The sequence below is a fragment of the Pseudomassariella vexata genome (assembly GCF_002105095.1).
Source record: "Pseudomassariella vexata strain CBS 129021 chromosome Unknown BCR38scaffold_11, whole genome shotgun sequence".
NCBI classification, from domain to species: Eukaryota; Fungi; Ascomycota; class Sordariomycetes; order Amphisphaeriales; family Pseudomassariaceae; genus Pseudomassariella; species Pseudomassariella vexata.
Window position 1 is genome coordinate 632,343 of NW_024467966.1, and position 25,986 is coordinate 658,328.

The window sequence follows — 25,986 nt, forward strand, 5'->3', positions numbered from 1 at the left end:
TCGAAGTGATTCGACCTCGCCTTCTAAAAGGGCAAGCCGATGCATAACCTTCGTTGTACCTCACGCAATCTGATCTATTCCAGCAAAAATTGACGTTGGTGAGCTATTTTGATGTCGTACAATCCTATTTTTCACATAATCGCTTTGTGATTGGGCTTCAGTTGGGTTGTTCCGAGTCTTTGATTCCCAAGGGACGGGAAGACCAGCCGAGCTACCCGGAGGTGTTGGCGTATATAATTTCACATCGAGCTGTGATATGACATAATCTGCATCGTACGGAACTATTCCTACCCCTCAGAAACCTCCTTGGATATTTGAAACCATGAAAATTGCGTTGTACGCGTTTAAAAACGCCGGTAAAAAGTCTTCTTTCGAGATATGACTTATATGTGCTCGCATGAGATCTTCGAATTCTTTTCCGTACGCTCTTTTTAACCCGCGAAAACAACCAACATCAATAGGCTGGAGCTTATGCGACGAATGAGGAGGCATACAAAGCGTGACGATATTGTTAGCTTTGCAATATACCTCGAAATCGGTCGGTGATGGCTTTCGTGACCGTCGAGGATCAATAGGCGATGAGTACCTTTCGTACGAAACTTGGTGTGATGATCGAAGTGCTTTATCCAATCTTCGCCTCTCTCGTTCGTAATCCAGCCATTTTTAGTAACTGCTATAACCCAATCAGGCGGTAATGGGCTGTTTTCGTACCATGACGAGAGGTGGGGTTTGCCGGCGAAAATGATGTACGGAGGGAGGGTATAACCGGACGAACCAACGCCTTGAATAACTGTAACCCATTCCCGATTTTCTTGCTGGGCTGCTCTAGGCCTTCCGCGCCGATCAGAAGTCGTCACGACCATTTCGGACGAGATTTGGCCCATCACAAAACCGGTCTCGTCGAAGTTGTAGATATCCTCCTCCTGGATCGCGTATTTCGCAATTGTATTCCGTACCAGGTCAAACCACGCGCGATACGGGTCAGGGTCTTTGCAGAGGACTCTCTGATAGTCGATCCTTCGATTTAAACGCGTCCGGAGGTCTGGTTGTCGTCTTACAAAGCTCGAGGCCCAGTTGACGCCGACGCGTCCTGCGTCGCGACTTCGAAGTAATCGGTTGGCCATATCTTCAACACCACTCAATCGGGGAGGAAATGCTCGCGAATCTAGGTCGGTTATATGTCGTACGATTGTCTCTTCTTCGGAAGGAGTCAACTTTTGCGTTGGCGATCGCGTAATCGCTCGAGCGGTTTTACCGCCGCGTTGATACGCAAGGGTTCTAAAAGGTACATTATAGATCTCACCAGCGCGATGTATACTTAATTTTGGATCAGATTGAAGCGCATGTAGTGCTAGAATCATATTAATTTCATTCCAAGAACTAACCATAGTTATGTGGTGAAAAACCGCAGGTCAAAGTGGTAGCGTACGAGAATCTGCCGAAGTGTGCAATTGGACCGTGGACTATGTTATATCTTTATTCTTTCGTTAAATAGATCAAGAAGACTAGATTAAGAAAGCTATCACGTCTATTCGTTCTAGGGAAGTCCCTAGTATACGTAAAGTAGCCGAACTCTTTAGGGTCCCTAGAATAACCCTCTAAGCCCGAATTTAAGGCTGCTAGAGCTGGACTACTGCCTACTAATACTGATAGTGATTATTACCTGCCGAAGAAGCTATGATCGAATGAGCCTTACTTTAGTTAGCTACGTAAGGATAGCCCTTAACTATTGAAATAGTAGAAGGGCTAGTAGTAAATCTACTAGAAGCTAAAGAGGATATAGACCCCCTAGTGGTTAATTAGTATACTAGCTTTCTAGACCGCTACCCTAAGATAAAGACCTATAAGGTTCGTAGTCTAGATCAGGATCGAAAGGATAGTATTACGTGTCAGATAGGGCACCTGGTTCCTAGGTTCAAAAATAATATGGCACTAGAGAAGAATATTGTCACTTCAAGTTCAGAAGGCGAAAGGAACCCCTCTTCTCAAAAGTAACACCAAAGTTACCGACATGTTCTAAAGAATCTATAAAAGGCAGAGCAACGGGAGTTCGCGAGAACAGAAGACAGAGAACAAGACACCTCATTCATATACAATCTTATGCACTTCTGACTACTCGATTGGACACACGTGATATTCGACATTACGTACGGTATCCTAACGGAATAGTTCGACCTCTACCGATAAGTTAAAGAATAATACGCTATTACGCACGATAATACCTATAATATAGACGAGAAGGGGATCAGTAAAGGGATCGGTAATAACCCTAAAGTTATTATCTCTCGAGAGGACGATTAGGCCTTTATTAACTAGCCTAGTAACCGTGAATAGGTCTCTATTATCGAATATATAGGAATTAATGGCTAATCCCTACCGCCTTTTATTATATTCGAGGGTAAGAGGATTCTACCGTCTTAGATAAACGAGAGGATCGATCTAAGGACTATTATTTAGGTTAGCCTAAATAGCCAGACCGATCGATAAATTACCTTAACCTAGTTCCGCTATTTTAATACGTATATACGTTAGTAGTATCGTAGTTAATACCGCCTTCTTATTCTAGATAGCTATATAAGCTACGTATCCCTTAAATTCGTCGAATACTACGAGGTAAATCAAATTATTTCTCTCTACCTACGAGCTTCAACCGCTTAATAAGGGTATCTTCGGCCCTCTAGTAAACGTACTAATTATAAGGAAAGTATTATATTGAGTTATTTCCAAGGTTTGAAGTTTTCTTCCTCGTTTATTACTAGCATAGCTTATATACTCTTGACGATCTCTTCTTTAGAATCAGATTTTTAGCTAAGACTATTCTCGCCAATGGTTCTAACTTACATGCAAAGGCCGATAGCAGGCCTAGTGGATATCCCTAGTGGATAACAAGAGCAGGGACAACTTGGAAACAACCCTACTCTGGAGGAACAAAGCACCGATAGATCACGTGACCTAATAGGAACAGACCAAGGTGGATAGTTGGATAGCTAATATATCTAAACTATCTAGGATAACTTAGATAACTAATCTATCTAATACATCTAAAAAGGATAACGTCACGCACAGGTCATTGCCCCACACGGTGTGACGACTGACACACTAGCACGGTGTGACACACGGATCTTTGCCCAACTTTTCAACAAATCTTGACTTTCCATCTTTACTTATACAATTCTTCCCTTCCACAACATGGCACGAAAATCTAGTGAAGCTAATCTTCAATTAGCCATCCAAACTAAACGACGCGATCCTCACCTAAGTTGGCACAAGCTTGGTAAAATCTTCAAAGTCGACCATAAGACATTGAAATGTCGAATATCACGTGTGTCCAATCGAGTAGTCAGAAGTGCGTAAGATTGTATATGAATGAGGTGTATTGTTCCCTGTGTTCTCTGTTCTCGCGAACTCCCGTTGCTCTGCCTTTTATAGATTCTTTAGAACATGTCGGAGGTACATTGTTCAGGTGTCTGACCCCTAAGTGGACCGTAACTTTGGTGTTACTTTTGGGAAAAGGGGTTCCTTTAGGTTGGGAGGTCGTGAAAAGTTGGGCAAAGACCCGTGTGGGGCATTGACCTGTGGGTGACGTTAACCGCTTTCTCTAATTCTTCCTCTGTATAATTAAGCTCCTCCTCTAGTTTTAAGTAAGTAATACTAATCCTCAGTAATTAAGAAGAAGATAGGCCTCAAATATTATAACATAACTAATTCGTACAAACGTATTTAATATAATAAGCGGAGTCCGACAAAGAAACTAAGTAGAAAGTTAGACCGCGACCCTCGTAGTAAGAATAGGAAGGTATAATAACGGTATATTAAAGAATTACCGAAAGAAGAGAATCTCGCTACTCTATTTTCTTAACCTGAGAACGAGACTTAACGATACGACTAGATATAATAATAATAATTAGAATAGAAAGAAGGACTTATAGGAAGAAAGTTTATATAACTAGGAAAGCTCAGCGGAAAGGGAGATTTCTGACTTTCATCGATAACTTCTTCGAACAGCGTCAAATCATCAAACCGATTGCGGCATTCGATTCCTAACGACCGTTTACGTCGGACAGTGACCTCGCATCGCACGCGAAGCGAGGACGCAAGCGATGGCGGCGCCGATGGTGATCGACGGGGGACGGGCGGGACTCGAACAGAATTTTCACCACCCCCACGCCAACGAAAGTGCCCACGCACCGAACGTGGAGCGCACCAGCAGAAAGAACGCAGAGAGGGAAGGGATCGGAAGAGAACTACAAAAGGTAAAACAAGAGATTGCCGACTTGGTCCCACGTGAGAAGATTGAGGTCATGGGGGGTTTGATGGAGCGTTGGCTGGGGTTGAAACTAGCCGGCAGGACGCTGGAGGAGGGGGGCGACAGACCCGCCACACATGCCGACGTACTGGCAGTGACTCTGGCCCTTGGCGAAATTCCTGCGGCGATCCAGACGATGGTTGAGAAGACCATGCAGGATACGGTGAAGAACGTGGCCTTGCCTACAACTCGATCCTGGGCCTCAATCGCCTCAGGATCGGCCCAGGGACGGGGACCCGGTGAAGCCCCAGTGTGGCAGCAGCGGGTTGTAGTGCCCCAGCGAAGGGAGAGAGAGGTAGTGATCCGGGGGACAGAGGACCCTAATATGAAGAACAGATCGGCGGCTGAGGTCGTAAAAGCGGTGAACAGTGCACGCGGCAGCACCGATGCAGTGGCGGCCCGCAGGCTGCGCAGTGGCGATACCGTAATGACGTTTAAGCAGTCGGCCTCAGCGGCGACCACGGACAGCAGGTGGGTGCGTAGTGCTTTCGGCGATAAGGCACTTCTCAACCGCAGAGAAGTTGCAGTGATCGCGAAGGGGCTGCCTGCGAAACGGCTGCGAGAGGTCCACGACGGGACAATACAAAGCACCTCTCTAAGGCTAAAAGAAACCTCCCCCGGGCGCCGCAAGCACCGTATGCGGCCCTGATACTACACGTGGATAGCGTGGAGGCGGCGATGGAACTATGCTCCAAAGGGCTTATTTGGGAGGCCCAGATATTCGATTGCGAGCCGTACGACGGCAATCTTCGGGTTCGGCAGTGCTACCAGTGCTACGAATACGGCCATATCGCGAAACACTGCAAGAAGACGGCGCGTTGCGGCGTCTGCGCTGCAACGGCACACCCAGGGGGTGAAAAAGACTGCCCCGAGAAGGCACCTAGCGGCAAAAAACGTTGTGTGAACTGCAAAGGGAAGCACACGGCGTGGGACAGGGACTGCCCTACGGCAGAACAGCAGCGGCTACGCGTACGCGAGGCGTACGCTCACCGCCCCCGACCATTTGAGGTCCGCAGCTACTCGGACGGGTTATCTAGTGAGGGCAGGCTCACACCACCTAGCTCATTGACCAGCGACGGGTTTACAGTTGTACGACCCCGGGGTCGCCCCCTGGGCGGATCGCGAGTGGAGCAGGAGCGAACCGAACGGTCTGCGTCAGCAATGCGTAGCTTCCTCACTAAGGGACGTACGAACGAAGATATACCATCGACAGCTTAATGGTAGTCTCTATTCTCTACTGGAATATCGCAGATTCAAAGGCGAACGCAACGCTAGCGCTGGATAAGGGGGGTGACTATGATATAATAGCGGTTCAAGAGCCATGGATCAACCGGCGGACGAAGGCGATTTATTGCCCGAAGTCGTCCAGGTACGAAGCAGTGTACAGCAGCGGCAGAGCTGCGCTATACGTCCATAAACGATACGACGTGGCTACGTTGCGACCCCGTAACGGGATGGACTGGAGCAGTATTACGTTCGGGGCAGGCCCGGACGCCCTTACAATCTGGTCTATCTATTCACCAAACCAGACCGGGAGCCGCTGGGTCAGCCCGCTCCAAGACCTCCCTAATGGGGCGCCGGAGGGGACACAGGTCCTCGTAGGGGACTTCAATACACATCACCCGCTGTGGGACGTCCACGGACGGTCGTCACGGGGCAGCGACAACGTAGTGGAGTTTGCGCGACGCTGGCGATTAGAGCTCGTTACGCCGTTCGGGGAAATCACACGGCAAAGGCACAAACAACGAGACTCAACTATCGACCTAGCCTGGGTGACGAAAGGGGCTAGGATTGATTACGATGGGGACCCGGGCCTAGAGGGCTCAGACCACAGAGCGCAAGTGATTAGGGTAATATCCAACGGGGAAGCAGTCAAGGAGGGCCGCCGCAGTGTCGAAGGGTGGAACTGGGCGATGGCGGATAAGTGGCTCATCGCAGCCGAATCAAGCCAGAGATTTATGAATTATTTGCCGGTTGAGACGATAACGGAGTTGGACCAGGCTGTTGACTGGGTTATCCGGAACCTCCAAGAGATCGCCGACGTGGCGGTCCCGAGACGCACCGTTGGCCGAGGCGCTGGGGTCCCGTCGTGGTGCCCGCAGGTTAGCAAGGCTTGCGCTGAGACGAAGAGACGACGGCGGGACTACCTCCAGGCAAGGTCGCAGACCAACTGGGACGAATATACAAGAGCCGGCCAAAAACAACGGCTCGAAATCAGCGAAGCGCAGACGCGTAGCTGGCACGAGAAGCTCGAGGGGACGGCGAAGGATCACAAAAGCCTGTGGGCACTGCAGAGGTGGGCTAGGCTACGGAGCTGGGCCCCCCCTGAGGCCCACGGCTTGCCAGATCTCCGGAGAGACGCCGGCGACACGCTTACGGCACGTACACATGATGAGAAGGCAAAATTACTAGCTGAGAGGTTCTTCCCAGACCCGTGTATAGATCTATCGGACCTCGATCGCGGCCTATTACAGACGAGACCAGAGCTGAACGTCCTTAGGGAGGTGACCACAATGGATATCGAGTCTATCATCAAAGGAACGGCTGCTCGGAAGGCTCCCGGCGACGACCTGATCCCCACTGGCCTGCTAAAGGCCTGCGGTGAACCCCTATGGGAGATCCTAGCGGATCTGGCAACAGCTAGCTTTAGGCTGGGGTACTACCCGGAGCGCTTCCGCTCAGCGAGGGTGGTTGTTATCCCTAAGCCTAATAAAACGACAGCTCAGAAGCAGACCTCTGGCGGCTGGCGCCCCATTGCCATGCTTAGCACGGTAGGGAAGGTAATAGAGACGGCGATAAGCCAGCGTATCACCAAAGTAGCTGAGGCGGCCGGCCTACTACCAAACGGCCAAATGGGTAACCGCGCTGGGAGGTCCACCGAACTGGCAATACGTATAGTTGAGGACGTGGTCTATACGGCGTGGAGACGCGGGGGCATCGCCTCGCTGCTACAGCTAGATATCAAGGGGGCATTCGATACGGTCAATTACAGACGGCTGATTTCCATATTAGCCCGGAAAGGCTACCCGGAGTGGGTTCAGGAGTGGGTACGCAGCTTCGTGGAGGATAGGACGGTACGCCTCCGGTTCGATGGCAAGGAGTCAGAGCCAATCCCCCTACGAGCTGGCGTCCCCCAGGGGTCACCGCTATCCCCGATACTGTTTATATTATACATTTCAACGCTGTACGAGGAGCTAGCGGAGCAGCACTCACTACTTTTAGTAGTCGGGTTCGCGGACGACACGAACCTGCTAAGCGTCGGCACCGATCCAGACACGACCTGCCGCCGATTGGAGAGCGCATGGGCTACGTGTCAGCGGTGGGCAGTGAGGCACGGGATGGAGTTCGCTCCTGACAAGAGTGAGCTAATGCACTTTACTAGGGCCCGAGAGCCCTTGCCGCAAAGTATTCGCCTTGGGGACGCCACAGTGTCGCCGGTAGTCTCAGCCAGGTTCCTAGGAGTCTGGTTCGACCGCAAACTGACGTGGCACGCCCATGTTTAGCGTGTTAAAACAAAAATGGCAACTCAAAAGCTAGCCCTGACAAAGCTAGTCAATATGTCGTGGGGCTGCGATCTTATACGGGCGAGGCTGTTATATACGGTGGTTATCCGTAGCGCGATCGCCTTCGGGGCGACTGCGTGGCATACTATAAGTGAGGAACCGGCAGGGCCAGCTAAGAGCCTGATGGGGATACAGAACGAGTGCCTCCGGGTAGTCTGTGGCGCCCACAAAGCGACGCCGGTTCGCCACCTGGAAGCAGAAGCAGCAATCCCGCCACTAGACCTCTATCTTAGTGCCCGGGCTGCTAAGTTTGAAGAACGGCTACGGCTTAGCGGGAAGAGAAATCTGCTTCGCAGCGCGAGCGCTAAAGCGTCACATACTCCGGCAGGATAGGCCGGCGAAGAGGAAGCAGGTGTCGCAGCTACTCCGACCGGCAGGGTACACTATGGAGAAGGAGGCCCGGGGCTCCGAGTGGATGAGCGAGGAAAAGGAGGTCCCGGCTGCCCTCCTCGGCCACTGGAGGAAGAGATGGCTCACCGGAGCAGAGTATCACGATCGCCAGCGACGCGCCATCGCTGAGGAACCGGAGGGCCCTTCGATGCAGATACCGAAAGGGGGCAGGTATTTCGGCCTGAACCGACTGGAGGCGTCTACGCTGTGCCAGATCAGGACGGAAAAAATAGGACTAGCAGCCTTCTTATTCAAGACAGGGGCTTTTGGCGTGTACTCGCCGCTATGCCGCTGTGGCGACGCCCCTGAGACGGCAGAGCACGTAATCCTCTTTTGCGGGCTGATGGAAGGACCGAGGGAACGATTACGGGCCGCCATCGCACCACGGCCACTATACTCTCGCAGAGACCTCGCAACGGCAACAGGAGAACCAGTAGTTAGTGGAACTATTGTAAGGTGGCTGCTAGGGACGGGTCGGACAGCTTCAAGGCCCAGATAGCATCGATCTTCTCAGGGGTGACTTTGTTGGTAGGTTGAGAACCAACGTAGTATGGTAGTGAACGCAACGCAGTCGCCAATAGGGCGAACCGACGACGCAGCGTATGTATTTAGTCCAGCCATTAGGGCACGGTTTGACATACGGGAGTACTAGTAGAGGTACCGGGGGCTTCGAGCCTACGGCGTATTTAATAATAATAATAATATAAATAATAATATTAAATACACCGTAGGTGTTAACCCTCGGTACCTCTACAAGTACTCCCTTAAGGGGCTATAGATGATATAGCGGGCCCTGAAGCCGCGGCGGGCGGTTATACAGGTAAACTTGTAGCCAAACGACTACTAAACCTCCTGTCCCTCGCTAAGTCTGTGCTACAACCCCTGCCTGAACTACCGATAAGTGTGGTAATGTGGCAATTAAATTCGTCCTCAGGGGTGGGATGCTGCTGATGTGCAGAAGATGCTCGACTATTTTTTGTCGCGACAAGTCGTAGTATCTGCTAATTGGGGTTCTCGTCGAGCGTATACATCTCAACCATACGCTCAAGTGGATAGACCGTAACGTGGTCTAGACGCTCGCAAGAATCACGGCGAGAGGGCGTGCTGCGCGCCTTCTATCGTGAGGGGACGGGTTCGCCGACGAGCGTTATCGAATAGGCGAGGTCCGATAAGGGGTCAGATTAACGATTCGAATTCTGGACCGGCTGTCGAGTTATATTCCGCCGACGTAGTGCTTGACGGTCGACTGGCTAGGATGCTCGTAATCCTAAACTGCACCAATCTCCCTATTATCGCTAGGTAGGCGAAGTCAACAAGGTGGGCAGCGCGCCGTAAGGGTTGACTAAACCCCCTTGTGTGTCAGCTGCGGGATTCGAACCCGCGACTCATCACCGACCCAAGTGGGCGAGGCTCAAATCGGGACTTATCTACCAGCGAAGTGACCAACTACACCAGCCGACTAATAATAATAATAATAATATTAAAGGAGCGTTCGATATAATTAACTATAAGTGATTAATTTTTATATTACCCTGGAAGGGCTACCCGGAGTAGGTTTAGGAATAGGTACATAGCTTTGTAGAGGATAAAATAGTACGCTTCCGGTTCGATAATAAGGAGTTAAAGCTAATCTTTCTACAAGTTAGGGTCCCCTAGGGGTTACTACTCTCCCTTAATCGCTAGAGCCGCGTTTATTTTTAAATCTATAATATGGTGATAGAGAATAAAGACTACTATTACGCTATCGGTAATATTTCTTTATTCGTATATCCCTTAGTAAGGAAGCTTCGTATTATTAACGCTAAGCGCTTAGTTTATACTTATTCCGCTCTCGATCCGCCTAGAGGGTAACCCTAGGGTTATACGATCGTAAATCTATCGTTAGTTAATAAGCTAGGTAGAGTAAGCTTCCCTTCGCTAGATAGCCTATCCGAATAGCTACGGACCTTAAACTACTAGGGGTCGTAGGTATATACTTCGCGTATATATAATCGCTATTATTCTACTATTAGGTAACCCCTATCCTACGTTACTTATTTCCTATTATAGTTTATATAGCGTTTTTTACCGCTTAGTACCTTCTTAAGGTAGTCTTTTTCACCCCTTAGGTATATCGTTATAGTATATATATTATAATATTTCGTCTTATAATATTTTATTATATAGTTATATTTATAGTACTAATAGTACTACTAGACCTAGAGATTACTATTATATAGCTTATAGTCGAATATCTAAGCCTCCTATATAAGTCCCTTAGAGTATAGTTTTATCGTTACTTCGATACTATCTACGTATAGTATTTGAGCTATATATAATACCCAAGATACCTAGGGGAGGTTCCTTTTAGCCCTAGAGAGGTACTTCGTATTATCTCGCTTTAGGTCCTTAAATAATTAGTTCTTATTATAGATCTCTCGTAGATATTTCGTAGGTAGCCCTTTTATAATAATTATAACCTCCCTACGGTTAAGAAGTACCTTATCGCTAAAGGCGCTATATATCTACTAACTATCCGCAGTTATTACCGAGGCTGATTACTTAAATATTACTACGATATCGCTACTCTATAGCCTACGGGCTATTATAGCGTCGGTACTACCGCGTACCTTATTTACTACTTTAATAACGTCGGCCGCTATTCTATTCTTTATACTAGGGTCTTCCATCCCTCGGATTACTATTTCTCTTTCCTTTCGCTAAAGGATAACGACCGTTACTACTATACTAGAGCTCTGATGGGTTCCTTCCCTTAGGCTACTACCGAGGCGACTAAAGCCTAGGACCTAGTTGTAAGTATAGCTACGCTCTTTACGGTATCTTATATCGTCTTCTATACCGTAGCCATAATCCCCGTAGTAAGTACTCGGATCGCTACTAGTACATCAGCTTATGTAGCGGATCGTTCTTCGCCCTATTCTAGCGCCTTACTAGCTAGCTTTGACTCTAGCTAGCGCTCTATTAAGCCCCTTATAATCTCTATCTTCTCGGGTAGTACCAAGTCAGTAATCTTGTATTCGACGCTCGCCCGTTCGCTATCGATTATTCTGAACCTAGGAACCAGGTGCCCTATCTGACATGAAGCGCCGTTACGAAGGCGTACAACCATTACACATTACTAACATGTCCAAACGGAAAATAACCGAAACCGAAGAGAATACGATTACCCGACGCGTAATTGAGCTAGATTCGCGAACTTTTCCTCACCGGCTTCGATACGTTGAAGAAATGGCGAATATCCTCCGACGCGACCGCGACGCGTCACCCGTCGGCAAGAACTGGGCCTCGAGCTTCGTACGGCGACAACCAGACCTCCGGACGCGTTTAAATCGTCGAATCGATTACCAGCGGGCGTTCTGCGAAGATCCTGTCGCGTATCGCGGTTATTTTAAGCGTGTTGCGGACACAATAGCGAAGCACGGCATCCAGCCGGAGGATATCTACAACTTTGACGAGACGGGCTTTTTAATAGGCATGATCTCAACCGGCATGGTCGTTACGAGTACCGAAAGACGTGGAAGGCCTAGACAAGCCCAGCAAGGCAATAGGGAATGGGTTACTGTCATTCAGGCGGCCAATTCCCAAGGCTGGGCGGTGCCGCCGTACATCATCTTCGCGGCCAAAGTTCACCTCGCTTCATGGTATCGCGACACCACATTACCGGGCAATTGGGTCGTTGATCTATCCCACAACTGATGGACAACGAATGATATTGGTCTCAGCTGGGCAGCTCACTTCGATCTGCACACACGCGATCGTACGAAGGGTGTCAAACGCCTCCTGATCCTTGACGGTCACGAAAACCATCACTCGATGGATTTCGAACAATACTGCAAGGACCATGGCATCATTACCCTTCCTATGCCTGCCCATTCGTCCCATAAGCTCCAGCCTCTCGACTTGGTGCCGTTTAGTGTTTTGAAACGGGCGTACGGTGTGTTTGTTGAGGGTTTGATGCGACGGCATCATACCCACGTTGCGAAGGAGGATTTCCTTGCCGGGTTTTTGGAGGGGTTTGGCGCTGCTTTTACTGAACAAAACATCAGATCTGGTTTCGAAGCAGCTGGAATTGGCCCTTTTGACCCCGACAGGGTTATATCTGCCCTGGATGTCGCAGAAGTCGCGCGTACACCCTCTGCCGACCCAGAACTCCTACCCCCTATGTGGACTTCTAAGACGCCTACTACCACCCTTGAAGCTGAATCGCAGTCAACGTTGATTAAGAATAGCGTTCAGAGGCATCAAGACAGCTCTCCGATGCATATTCTTCATTCAATTGACTCGATTGCAAAGGCTACGCATGCAATGATGCAAGAGAATGTTATCTTGCGTCGCGAGAACGAAGAGCTTCGTGAGACTAGCCATGTGCTAAGCAAACGTCGGAGAACCAAAAACAAGCAAATCCAGGATGGTGGGCTACTTAATATAGAAGATGCACAAGTTCTACGGGCTATTAGGGGTGATATGGGTTTGGAAAGTGAGGAAGAGGGTGAAAGTAGTCGTCCTACAAGAAGCAACGGGTGCTAGGCGCTGTGGCATTTGCGGAGGAACTGGACATAATGCGCGAACTTGTCAGGCAGATGTAGAAACAGATAATGAAAAGAATACTGATTAATTTCTTGGATGAATAGGGGTTGTTGTTGATCTAAGATTAAAGGTTGGGAGGTCGTGAAAAGTTGGGCAAAGACCCGTGTGGGGCATTGACCTGTGGGTGACGTTCTATCTTAACGCTATATAAGGAACTAACGGAGAAATACCCCCTACTCTTAGTCGTAGGGTTCGCGGATAATACGAACCTCCTTAATATTAATATAGATATAGGTACGGCCTATTACTAGCTAGAGGACGCCTACGTTTTATACTAATAGTAAGCCGCTAGATATAGGATAAAGTTCGCTCTAGATAGGAGTAAGCTAATATATTTGATTAGAACCCGAGATCCCTCTCTATAGAGTATCCGTCTTAGGCATACTATAGTAATAACGTAGTCCACAAGCGAACGGGTCACCCAACCGAACGGGTCACGCCAACTAGCAAAACATGGAATTCAACACGATTTCGCAACCACAACCAATTCCTCTCCTAAAACTTCTTTTATATCAGGATAAAGGAATATTTTTTCCTCAGCTCCTACAGTCACCGTCAACTTTCTAGTTTTCTCGTCCCAATTGACATATCGAAATTGATACTTAAGATTTTCCAAAATACATTTATCCAGATCTTTTAAGTAGTGGGAATCTGAATATATTGTAATATAAACTTTCCTTAAAGTATCAATCATAAATTCAATGTTATTTATAGGCATAGCAAAACAAACATATATTGTGTAGACATTTTTTACATTCAATTCTGAATTATTAAAATATTTATGTAACAGCAGCATTAGTGATGTCGCATCTAAATAATTAATTAAATCAGGCATAAAGGCTCTAGTTTGTCTAGCTAAATCGGATTTTTGTACATAAACCGATAATTTTATTTTTGAATTGGAATAACTAAGCAAAAGGTTTGATATTAACAGATTTTTCTGTTAAATAACTTTGTCTCACTTCCAACTCTATAGGTAATAATCAAGGAATGTGGAACTCCAATTCAGTACAAATATGAGCTATTTGTCCAAGATATTTTTTCAACTTACACACGATTTCGCAACCACAACGCCGTAAATCAATTAAAACTACTCAGAATACTCTTGCACAGATGATTCTATCTCTACCTGACAGGTTCACGCATTATGCCCGCTCTTCCCGCATATGCCACAGCGCCGTTGCCGTGGCTGGCCACGATTTGATTCAGCGCTATTTCCACGCATTTCCTGCTACTTGCTGCGCAACGTCCTTTTGATCTTGAAGATCTTGTACGTCTTGTGAAGTAAGTGATCCTCCAAGCCGTACTCGTGTTTTTTGGGCCCTGCGCCGCTTGCTAATTAGAGCATTTGCCTCTCGAAGTTCGGCGACCTCAGCTTGGAGTAAAGCCATCTTATGCATAATACTCCGCGCTCCTTTCGAAAACTGTTCGATAGCATCGTAAATTGACGTCGGGGAGCTATTTTGATGCCTGGCAATTAGATATTTAATAAATTCGGACTGCAAAGTAGCCTCGGTTGGGTTGTTTGGCGTCTGAGAAGCCCAAGGAAGGGTTTCCCGCGTGGGGGGCCGGGAGGACGTTGGAGTCTGTAATTTCACATCCAGCTTCTCAATAACAATATCTGGGCTTAAAGGCACAAGCCCAGCCCCTTGAAAGCCTGCACGAATATTGCTTTCGGTCAGGCTCTTCTTGAACGCGTCGCAAAATGCCGGAAGAAAGTCCTCCTTTGTGATAAGCGAAATCCGGGCTCGGACGAGCTTCTCAATTTGCGAGCCGTAGGCCATTTTTAACGGCGCAAAACATGCCACATCTAGTGGCTGGAGGATATGAGAAAAGTGGGAGGGCATACAAAGTGTAATAATCTTGTTCTCTTTGCAATATTGCTCAAAGGCGTCGGAATGGTGGCTTTCGTGGCCTTCCAGGATAAGAAGGCGACATACACCCGATTTCCGGCCTTTGGTGTATTTGTCAAAGTGTTTTAGCCAATCTGCGGTCAATTCGTTCGTAGTCCAACCATTTGGGCTCACGGCGATCCTCCAGTCCTTCGGCAACGCGTCGTTTTCGTACCAGGAAGAGAGGTGGTATTGGCCCTTGACAATGATGTATGGCGGGACCGTCCAGCCTTGGGAATTGACGCCCTGGATCACCGTAGCCCATTCCCGATTGCCAGGCTGGGCCACCTTAGGCTTGCCTTTCCTTTCAGAGCTCGTAACAACCATCGATGCGGTAATCTGACCTATCATAAAGCCGGTCTCGTCGAAATTGTAGATGTCGGTATCGGCGATCCCATATTTCGCAATTGTATTGCGCACAAGGACAAACCAGCCTTGAATAAGCTCTGGATCTTCGCATAAGGCCCGAGAATAGTCGTATTTACGGCTGAATACCGTCTTGAGCTGTGGTTGTCGCTTAACGAAGTTGGAGGCCCAGTTCTTGCCGACGTAACGCGTCGCGGTCGCGTAGCAGTCGGTTTGCCATATCTTCAACAGCACTTAGACGTGGAGGAAATGCTATCCTCGGAAAGCTCTAGAATCTTATAGCTTCTTTATCCTTTTAGGACGTCTTCTTTTAAGGAGTCGTGTTCGCTCGTTTCGAGTTCTATCGGAAGCTACGTCCCTAATACGATTTATCGTTCCGAGTCCTCGATTAGTCCTTACTTCTATACCTTTGTTATTCCTCCGCTGTATCGAGTTATAGCGAGGGGTTCAGTAATTCCGGGTCGTAGAGGGTACTATTACCCGCTACCTTTTTCGGTTAGGTAGATCGGGTAGTTACTATCGGAGTAGACCGTCTAGTATAAACCAGTGTAATTTTCTTTAAGAGGGCTAGTTTCTTCCTCATTATAGCGTACACCGGGTATAGTATAGGTATATGGTATATATATCCTTCGTCGCGGGCTATTAGGCTGATCTAACGCTTTCCCTTGGGTACTAGTCGCTATTATTTCTTTTACTTATATTCTCGTACGAAGTATCCTTCCTTACTATAATTAAAGTAACCCTTTCCTTCAGGCTCACTTTTATCGTATTTAGTAGCGTCGATATCTATAGGTCTAGAGTAAGCGCTAGTATATGGAGTAACGTACCCCACGGTCCAATTGAACACTTTCGCGCATTTCCGTACAACCTAGGTTTTATCCCTTATTTTCCACCTTCTACAATGGCACGTAATTGGGAAGAAAGCGATATTCGATTAGCGCTTCAAGCGCTTCAAAATAACCCCAAACTAAGCGTACGATCCGTAGCACAGATCTATAATATCCCTCATACAACCGTACGTCACCGATATCGCGGCGGTACTTCACGACAGAATATACGATCACCAACGCAAAAGCTTACGTATTCCGAAGAAGACGCGTTCGTACGCTACATAGTCAACCTAAATTCACGATCATTTCCTCCTCGAATAAGTGGTGTTGAAGATATGACGAATCGACTACTCCACCAACGCGACGCAGGACGCGTCGGTATTAACTGGGCTTCGAACTTCGTACGACGACAACCAGACCTCCGGACGCGTTTTAATCGAAGTATCAACTACCAGAGAGTCCTCTGCGAAGATCCCGACGCGTACCGCGCGTGGTTTCATCTCGTACGGAATACAATTAATAAGTATGGAATTCAAGAGGAGGATATCTATATTTTTGACGACAATGGGTTTCTTATGGGTCAAATCCCATCCGAGATAGTTGTAAAGACCTCTGATCGATGTGGAAGACCTAGAGCAGTACAGCAAGGGAATAGGGAATGGGTTACAGTTATCCAGGGCGTCGGATCGGACGGCTATACTATCCCTCCGTATATCATCTTTGCTGGTAAAACTCACCTATCTTCGTGGTACGAAAATAGCCTACTACCAAAGGCTTGGGTTATCGCGGTTACGAAAAATGGCTGGACTACAAATGAAAGAGGCGAGGACTGGATTCGACATTTCGATCAACATACAAAGCTTCGTACGAAAGGTGTTTATCGCCTCTTAATTCTCGACGGCCACGAGAGCCACCACTCGACCGCTTTCGAGCTCTACTGTAAAGAGAACTCTATTATCACACTCTGTATGCCTGCTCATTCGTCGCATAAGCTCCAACCTCTCGATATCGGCTGTTTTCGTGCACTGAAAAGAGCGTACGGTAAAGAAATTGAGGATCTTATGCGGGCACATATTACCCATATCTCGAAGGATGACTTCCTCTCCGCGTTCTTAAAAGCGTTCCAGGCAACTTTTACGATATCAAACATCCAGGGAGGTTTCCGAGGGGCAGGACTCGTACCGTACGATCCGGAATATGTGATTTCGCAGTTAGATGTGAAGTTACATACTCCAACACCTCCGGGTACCTCGTCTAGCCTTCCTATTATCTGGAAGTTGAAGACCCCAAATAACCCAATTGAGGCACAATCCCAGACTGAATACGTGAAAACCCGAGTTATACGACAACAAAATAGCTCTCCCTTAAGAAGTGTTCAATTGGATCGTGGGGTACGTTAACGGTTATAGTTTCGCTATACCTTTCTACCTATATTAGGTCATACTTACCTAGTAGGTTAACCTCTTCGTTCTATACGTCCTCGTATAATCGGTTATCGATACGTACGACTAAGTCTATATAGTCTATAAAATCTTCTCGTCAATCTATACGCGTAACCTGGTCTTTAACTTCCTCCTTAAATCCTTAGCAGAACTACGCCTTTAGGGCGTCTTCGTCCTAATCTAGGTATAACGATACCTATCAGAAAATAAGGGCGTAATAAGCGGCCAAGGTAGTCTATCGAAGACCTAGGAGCTATCTCTTAGCGGTCCTAAACTTATTAGGATTACCGAATATAGCTCTAAGCTATTGTTAAAATTCTTCGTAGTCGCTGAAATCGTACGAGTATCCTAGTCTCGCTCTATATAGTTATCGTTATCTAAATAGTCCCTTATCGTAGGTCCGAACTAAGTAAGTACCGATCCGGTTAGAAAGCTTACCGCGTAGAGCACTTTGTAAGCTTCGGAGTCAATCTGTCACGCCGCGCCAGGGGTTGCAATCCTTGCCACTACGCCACCGTACCAGGTGTCTTCACCAAAAGAGACCAATACCAAAGTCCCTGACTTTGGTATCTGCAACTACTTATCAATGTGTTCAGACGAGTGTGGGTCAATCACGTGACAACCGTCACACTATCGAGGTTTCGTAGTATCGAAGATAAGCTTTAATTTAAGTTAGAAATCCTTAAACGTTACTATTTATATTATCGTAGGTCCTTATGGTTAGGGGCTCGTATCGAGTAATATTAGTAGGGTAAGTAATAGGCTAGGCCTCTAGTTATTAGGTACGGGTGTAGAGCTAATTAATTATAGCCTATATCTAAGTAGGGTTAATCGTAGGGGTAGTACTTCTTGTAGTACTTCCGGTTACGGTCTAAGATACTATAGTATCGAGAGTAATATTACTTAAAGCGTCCGTAGGATAACTAACTTAAGTAAGAGTAACTAAAATATAATAAAACCTCTAATTGTCTAGCTACATAACCTACTAAAGAGTTTATAAGGGTTTATACTAGTAACTAAGTGCTACTACGGAGTCCTTAAGTACTAATATCGGGGTCTAATATATAGAGTATAATACTTTAGGTGACAGAAGTATTTAAGTAGGGTAATTAGGGATAGAGTTGTTGAGGCGGTTTACCTTACTAATAGGTTAGATTAATACCTAGATTAATTACTAAAGTAGAGACTATCTATCTATAAAATACGGAGTCCTATCCCTTATATATTTATTATTATTATTATTAAATACGCCGTAGGCTCGAAGCCCCCGGTACCTCTACTAGTACTCCCGTATGTCAAACCGTGCCCTAATGGCTGGACTAAATACATACGCTGCGTCGTCGGTTCGCCCTATTGGCGACTGCGTTACGTCCACTACCATACTACGTTGGTTCTCAACCTACCAACAAAGTCCCCCCTGAGAAGATCGATGCTATCTGGGCCTTGAAGCTGTCCGACCCGTCCCTAGCAGCCACCTTACAATAGTCCCACTAACTACTGGTTCTCCTGTTGCCGTTGCGAGGTCTCTGCGAGAGTATAGTGGCCGTGGTGCGATAGCGGCCCGTAATCGTTCCCTCGGTCCTTCCAACAGCCCGCAAAAGAGGATTACGTGCTCTGCCGTCTCAGGGGCGTCGCCACAGCGGCATAGCGGCGAGTACACGCCAAAAGCCCCTGTCTTGAATAAGAAGGCTGCTAGTCCTATTTTTTCCGTCCTGATCTGGCACAACGTAGACGCCTCCAGTCGGTTCAGGCCGAAATACCTGCCCCCTTCCGGTATCTGCATCGAAGGGCCCTCCGGTTCCTCAGCGATAGCGCGTCGCTGGCGATCGTGATGCTCTGCTCCGGTGAGCCATCTCTTCCTCCAGTGGCCGAGGAGGGCAGCCGGGACCTCCTTTTCCTCACTCATCCACTCGGAGCCCCGGGCCTCCTTCTCCATAGTGTACCCTGCCGGTCGGAGTAGCTGCGACGCCTGCTTCCTCTTCGCCGGCCTATCCTGCCGGAGTATATGTGACGCTTTAGCGCTCGCGCTGCGAAGCAGATTTCTCTTGCCGCTAAGCCGTAGCCGTTGTTCAAACTTAGCAGCCCGGGCACTAAGATAGAGGTCTAGTGGCGGGATTGCTGCTTCTGCTTCCAGGTGGCGAACCGGCGTCGCTTTGTGGGCGCCACAGACTACCTGGAGGCACTCGTTCTGTATCCCCATCAGGCTCTTAGCTGGCCCTGCCGGTTCCTCACTTATAGTATGCCACGCAGTCGCCCCGAAGACGATCGCGCTACGGATAACCACCGTATATAATAGCCTCGCCCGTATAAGATCGCAGCCCCACGACATATTGACTAGCTTTGTCAGGGCTAGCTTTTGAGTTGCCATTTTTGTTTTAACACGCTCAACATGGGCGTGCCACGTCAGTTTGCGGTCGAACCAGACTCCTAGGAACCTCGCTGAGACTACCGGCGACACTGTGGCGTCCCCAAGGCGAATACTTTGCGGCAAGGGCTCTCGGGCCCTAGTAAAGTGCATTAGCTCACTCTTGTCAGGAGCGAACTCCATCCCGTGCCTCACTGCCCACCGCTGACACGTAGCCCATGCGCTCTCCAACCGGCGGCAGGTCGTGTCTGGATCGGTGCCGATATATATTTATATCTTCTTCACTAATCCTACTTAGATATATCCTATTAGTTAGATATATTAAATATATAGCGATCTATATTTCTACCCCTGTTAGTTATATGACCTGTCGGTATTTCCCTTTCTCTAATACGGGGTCCCGTGATCCTCGTACGTGTATCCACCTAGCCTGCTAACGGGCCTGTAACATTGGTCTAGGGCCAACTGTTCGTAACAATAGGCTTTATCGATGAAAATAGTATTATAATATCCATAGTAAACTAGTATATATAATCTCTAATTAAACGTATATATTATTCTGAAAGCGTGTTTATCCTATTATCATAATTGAACGCGTATATTCGCAGCTGGCCAAACTATTCAAGTTCATTAATTCTTACGGACTACTCGTTTTAGAGTTATAGTAATATCTAGCTAGGAGGGAGAGAACGTAACGAGGATAATTAAACTGTAAGGTATTATGCTATCTGGAATAGATAACGTACCCCACAAGCAAGTTGGCCACTTTTCCTTGGCACCGTACGAACAACCTTTTAATTAACATCTTTACACATACCAAGATGGGATCGAACTGGAAAGAAAGCGACATCATTCCAGCGTGTCAGGCCCTTCAATCGAAACCCGAATTAAGCATCCGACGCGCTGCCCAACTCTACAATGTCCCTTGTACAACTCTAGCTAACCGAAAACGCGGACTACTATCTTGACGCGATACTCGACAATCTAGTCATAAGCTTACGGAATCAGAAGAATTAGCGGTCGTACAATACATACTTGACCTAGATTCGCGATCATTTCCTCCCCGGCTCCATGGTGTTGAAGGTATGGCTAACCGACTGCTCCGTGACCGTGGCGCTGGATGCGTCGGCGTCAACTGGGCCTCGAACTTCGTACGACGACAACCAGACCTTCGGACGCGGTTTAATCGAAGAATCGACTACCAACGAGCCTATTGCGAAGATCCTGACGCGTATCGCGCGTGGTTTACGCTCGTACGAAATACAATTGCGAAATATGGTATGCAAGAGGCAAATATCTATAACTTCGACCAGACAGGGTTCTTGATGGGCTTAATCTCATCCGAGATGGTAGTTACAAGTGCCGAACAACGCGGAAGGCCTCGTACAGTCCAACAAGGCAATCGAGAATGGGTTATAGTAATCCAGGGTATTAATTCGTCCGGCTGGGCTATCCCGCCGTATATTATTATCGCGGATCAAAACCACCTCTTATCCTGGTACGAGAAAAGCTTATTCCCGTCCGATTAGGTAATCGCTGTAACCAAAAACGGTTGGACAACAAATGAGCGAGGCGTAGACTAGATTCAGCACTTTGATCGCTATACGAAGGATCGTACGAAGGGTGTTTATCGTCTTCTTATCCTCGACGGGCATGAGAGCCACCACTCGACTGACTTCGAGCTATATTGCAAAGAGCATACTATTATTACACTTAGTATGCCTGCTAATTCGTCACATAAGCTCCAGCCTCTCGATGTAGGCTGTTTTAGGGCTTTGAAAAGGTCGTACGGCAAAGAAATTGAAGACCTAATACGGGCGCATATAACCCATATCTCGAAGGGGGATTTCTTTTCGGCATTCTATAGGGAGTATCGTACGACTATAACTAAGTCGAATATCCAGGCAGGTTTCAGGGGGACAGGACTTATTCCGTACGACCCGGAATATGTGATTTCACAGCTGGATATTAAGCTACATACGCCTACACCTCCTGGGAGCTCGTCTGGCGCCCCCTTAATCTGGGAAACAAAGACTCCAAATAACCCAACCGAGGCACAATCCCAGTCTGAATACGTTAAAAACAGAATCGTACAGCATCGGAATAGCTCCCTGACGACATTACTTACGGCTATTTACCAATTTTCACGTGGTGCGACGGCTGTTATGCATCGGTTAGTTTTACTTGAGGATGAGGTTAGTACATTCGGAAGGCCAATCAAGAGCTAAGCCATCGTCGAAGGACTAAAAATTGACAGCTACAAGATGGAGGGGCTGAACCACGCCGACGGCGCTGTAGGATCTGCGGAGAGCCCGGACATAATGCTCGTACTTGTGAGAATGATAAAGATACGTACGAGGAAGAGGATTCCGATTAGTTTGAATTATTATTCTTTAGTTTAGTTACGTTATTGAAGTTATTCATACGGTGCCAAGAAAAAGTGGCCAACTTGCTTGTGGGGTACTTTATGTATTCTTTTCCTAATATAATTCTTCTCCAATCCTTAATTTTATTAAGATAGCTAATTAAACTAATACTCGCTACTCTAAAAGATTAGTAGAAAAGACTCCGAGTAAGGAGGGTTTGAGAAGTGACCTCTAAAGCGTACTTAGACTAGTTAAGGTGTTAAAAAGTAGCCTTAGAAGTATGATAGTTCCCCTCTCCCCTCTTTATCGAGATAATAGTTAGAGTTAGGCCTATCTTTCACTTCGACTAGATTAAGGTTAGGCGACTTCGTTAGCTCTAATATATTCGTTACTAAATAGAGAGTATGGTCTAGAGACTCCCCTTAGTCTTCTTACTCGCTATAATAAAAATAAAATAAATATTAAATACGCCGTAGGTGTTAACCCTCGGTACCTCTACAAGTACTCCCTTAAGGGGCTATAGATGATATAGCGGGCCCTTAAGCCGCGGCGGGTGGTTATACAGGTGAACTTGTAGCCAAACGACTACTAAACCTCCTGTCCCTCGCTAAGTCTGTGCTACAACCCCTGCCTGAACTACCGATAAGTGTGGTAATGTGGCACTTAAATTCGTCCTCAGGGGTGGGATGCTGCTGATGTGCAGAAGATGCTCGACTATTTTTTGTCGCGACAAGTCGTAGTATCTGCTAATTGGGGTTCTCGTCGAGCGTATACATCTCAACCATACGCTCAAGTGGATAGACCGTAACGTGGTCTAGACGCTCGCAAGAATCACGGCGAGAGGGCGTGCTGCGCGCCTTCTATCGTGAGGGGACGGGTTCGCCGACGAGCGTTATCGGATAGGCGAGGTCCGATAAGGGGTCGGATTAACGATTCGAATTCTGGACCGGCTGTCGAGTTATATTCCGCCGACGTTGTGCTTGACGGTCGACTGGCTAGGATGCTCGTAATCCTAAACTGCACCAATCTCCCTATTATCGCTAGGTAGGCGAAGTTAACAAGGTTGGCGCGCGCCGTAAGGGTTGACTAAACCCCCTTGTGTGTCAGCTGCGGGATTCGAACCCGCGACTCGTCACCGACCCAAGTGGGCGAGGCTCAAATCGGGACTTATCTACCAGCAAAGTGACCAACTACACCAGCCGACTCGCTAAAATAAGATATTTAGGAGAAATTCCGAGGATAGGGCGTTCCTCGTAGCGAGAGCCTAAGATATACCTAGTCGAGATCTAAGGCGTAGGGACGTTTCTATAAACCCTATTTTCGAGGGATAGTTTATCGATATAGCCGGATAAAAGTTAGTATTTATTTAGAAGGCTAAAGATCTATGTTTGTCGCCCTAGGTTAGACCCCGACTAACTATTAAGTTAAATACTTAACTGACGTAACTATCTCGTATTAATTAGCCTAATAGAAACCCTATTACTATATTCCCTCCTATACTATTATATAAGACAATTTAGTTGAATATCCTCGCAGAAACTACGTACTAGTACTATAGTATAAGCATTGTTAGATAACGACCTGTTGGGCCGTGGCCTAAAGGCCATTACTACGCCTCCGGTAGCCTAAGAGATAACCGTCAAGCCCTAGATAGAGACTTCACCGAACTAGTACTACCCTTCAAGTACGTACCTTATAGGTAGTACTAGTCTACGTTAGCCCTAAATATATAGAACCTTAATAAGCTTATTGAAAATTTCGAACAGAATATTAATTCTACTCCTCTCGCTTTAATAGCCTATATCCTAAAGTATCTCGAGGAGTAAACCTATATTATACCGATTTACCTATAAGTAACTAAGACTAGTGATATATTCTCTTCTTTGATTAATCGCTGTATCTAGGTAACGTGTCGCTATCGCCGCTTTATTATTATTATTAAATACGCCGTAGGCTCGAAGCCCCCGGTACCTCTACAAGTGCTCCCGTATGTCAAACCGTGCCCTAATGGCTGGACTAAATACATACGCTGCTACGTAGGTTCGCTCTAGTAGCGACTGCGTTACGTCCACCACAATACTATGTTAGTTCTCACCCTACTAACAAAGTCCCCCTGAGAAGATCGATATTATCCGGGCCTAAGCGCTATCCGGCCAGTTCTGAGTAGCCACCTTGTGATAGTCCCGCTGACTACTGATTTCCCCGTCGCCGTTGCCAGGTCTCTACGTGTATGCAGCGGCCATGGTGCGATAGTGGCCCGCAGGCGCTCTCTCGATTCTTCCAGCAGGCCGCAAAAGAGGATTACGTGCTCTGCCGTCTCGGGGGCGTCGCCACAGCGGCATAGCGGCGAGTACACGCCAAAAGCCCCTGTCTTGAATAAGAAGGCTGCTAGTCCTATTTCTTCCGTCCTGATCTGGCATAGGGTAGACGCTTCCAGTCGGTTCAGGCCGAAACGACATATTGACTAGCTTTGTGAGGGCTAGCTTTTGAGTTGCCATTTTTGTTTTAACACGCTCAACATGGGCAGACTCCTAGGAACCTCGCTGAGACTACCGTCGACACTGTGGCGTCCCCAAGGCGAATACTTTGCGGCAAGGGCTCTCGGGCCCTAGTAAAGTGCATTAGCTCACTCTTGTCAGGGGCGAACTCCATCCCGTGCCTCACTGCCCACCGCTGACACGTAGCCCATGCGTCCTCCAACCGGCGGCAGGTCGTGTCTGGATCGGTGCCGACGCTTAGCAGGTTCGTGTCGTCCGCGAACCCGACTACTAAAAGTAGTGGGTGCTGCTCCGCTAGCTCCTCGTACAGCGTTGAAATGTATAATATAAACAGTATCGGGGATAGCGGTGACCCCTGGGGGACGCCAGCTCGTAGGGGGATTGGCTCTGACTCCTTGCCATCGAACCGGAGGCGTACCGTCCTATCCTCCACGAAGCATGGCAATGGGGCGCCAGCCGCCAGAGGTCTGCTTCTGAGCTGTCGTTTTATTAGGCTTAGGGATAACAACCACCCTCGCTGAGCGGAAGCGCTCCGGGTAGTACCCCAGCCTAAAGCTAGCTGTTGCCAGATCCGCTAGGATCTCCCATAGGGGTTCACCGCAGGCCTTTAGCAGGCCAGTGGGGATCAGGTCGTCGCCGGGAGCCTTCCGAGCAGCCGTTCCTTTGATGATAGACTCGATATCCATTGTGGTCACCTCCCTAGGGACGTTCAGCTCTGGTCTCGTCTGTAATAGGCCGCGATCGAGGTCCGATAGATCTATACACGGGTCTGGGAAGAACCTCTCAGCTAGTAATTTTGCCTTCTCATCATGTGTACGTGCCGTAAGCGTGTCGCCGGCGTCTCTCCGGAGATCTGGCAAGCCGTGGGCCTCAGGGGGGGCCCAGCTCCGTAGCCTAGCCCACCTCTGCAGTGCCCACAGGCTTTTGTGATCCTTCGCCGTCCCCTCGAGCTTCTCGTGCCAGCTACGCGTCTGCGCTTCGCTGATTTCGAGCCGTTGTTTTTGGCCGGCTCTTGTATATTCGTCCCAGTTGGTCTGCGACCTTGCCTGGAGGTAGTCCCGCCGTCGTCTCTTCGTCTCAGCGCAAGCCTTGCTAACCTGCGGGCACCACCACGGGACCCCAGCGCCTCGGCCAACGGTGCGTCTCGGGACCGCCACGTCGGCGATCTCTTGGAGGTTCCGGATAACCCAGTCAACAGCCTGGTCCAACTCCGTTATCGTCTCAACCGGCAAATAATTCATAAATCTCTGGCTTGATTCGGCTGCGATGAGCCACTTATCCGCCATCGCCCAGTTCCACCCTTCGACACTGCGGCGGCCCTCCTTGACTGCTTCCCCGTTGGATATTACCCTAATCACTTGCGCTCTGTGGTCTGAGCCCT

The 25,986-nt window shown here is 48.0% G+C and overlaps 2 non-coding genes across 2 annotated transcripts; both read right to left on the reverse strand.

The window, feature by feature from the left end:
- Nucleotides 1–9,616: 9,616 nt before the first annotated feature.
- On the reverse strand, nucleotides 9,617–9,719 carry BCR38DRAFT_t269. Its single transcript has one exon. It is a non-coding gene; the product is annotated as a tRNA-Thr (tRNA).
- Nucleotides 9,720–23,208: 13,489 nt separating this feature from the next.
- On the reverse strand, nucleotides 23,209–23,311 carry BCR38DRAFT_t268. Its single transcript has one exon. It is a non-coding gene; the product is annotated as a tRNA-Thr (tRNA).
- Nucleotides 23,312–25,986: the final 2,675 nt, after the last annotated feature.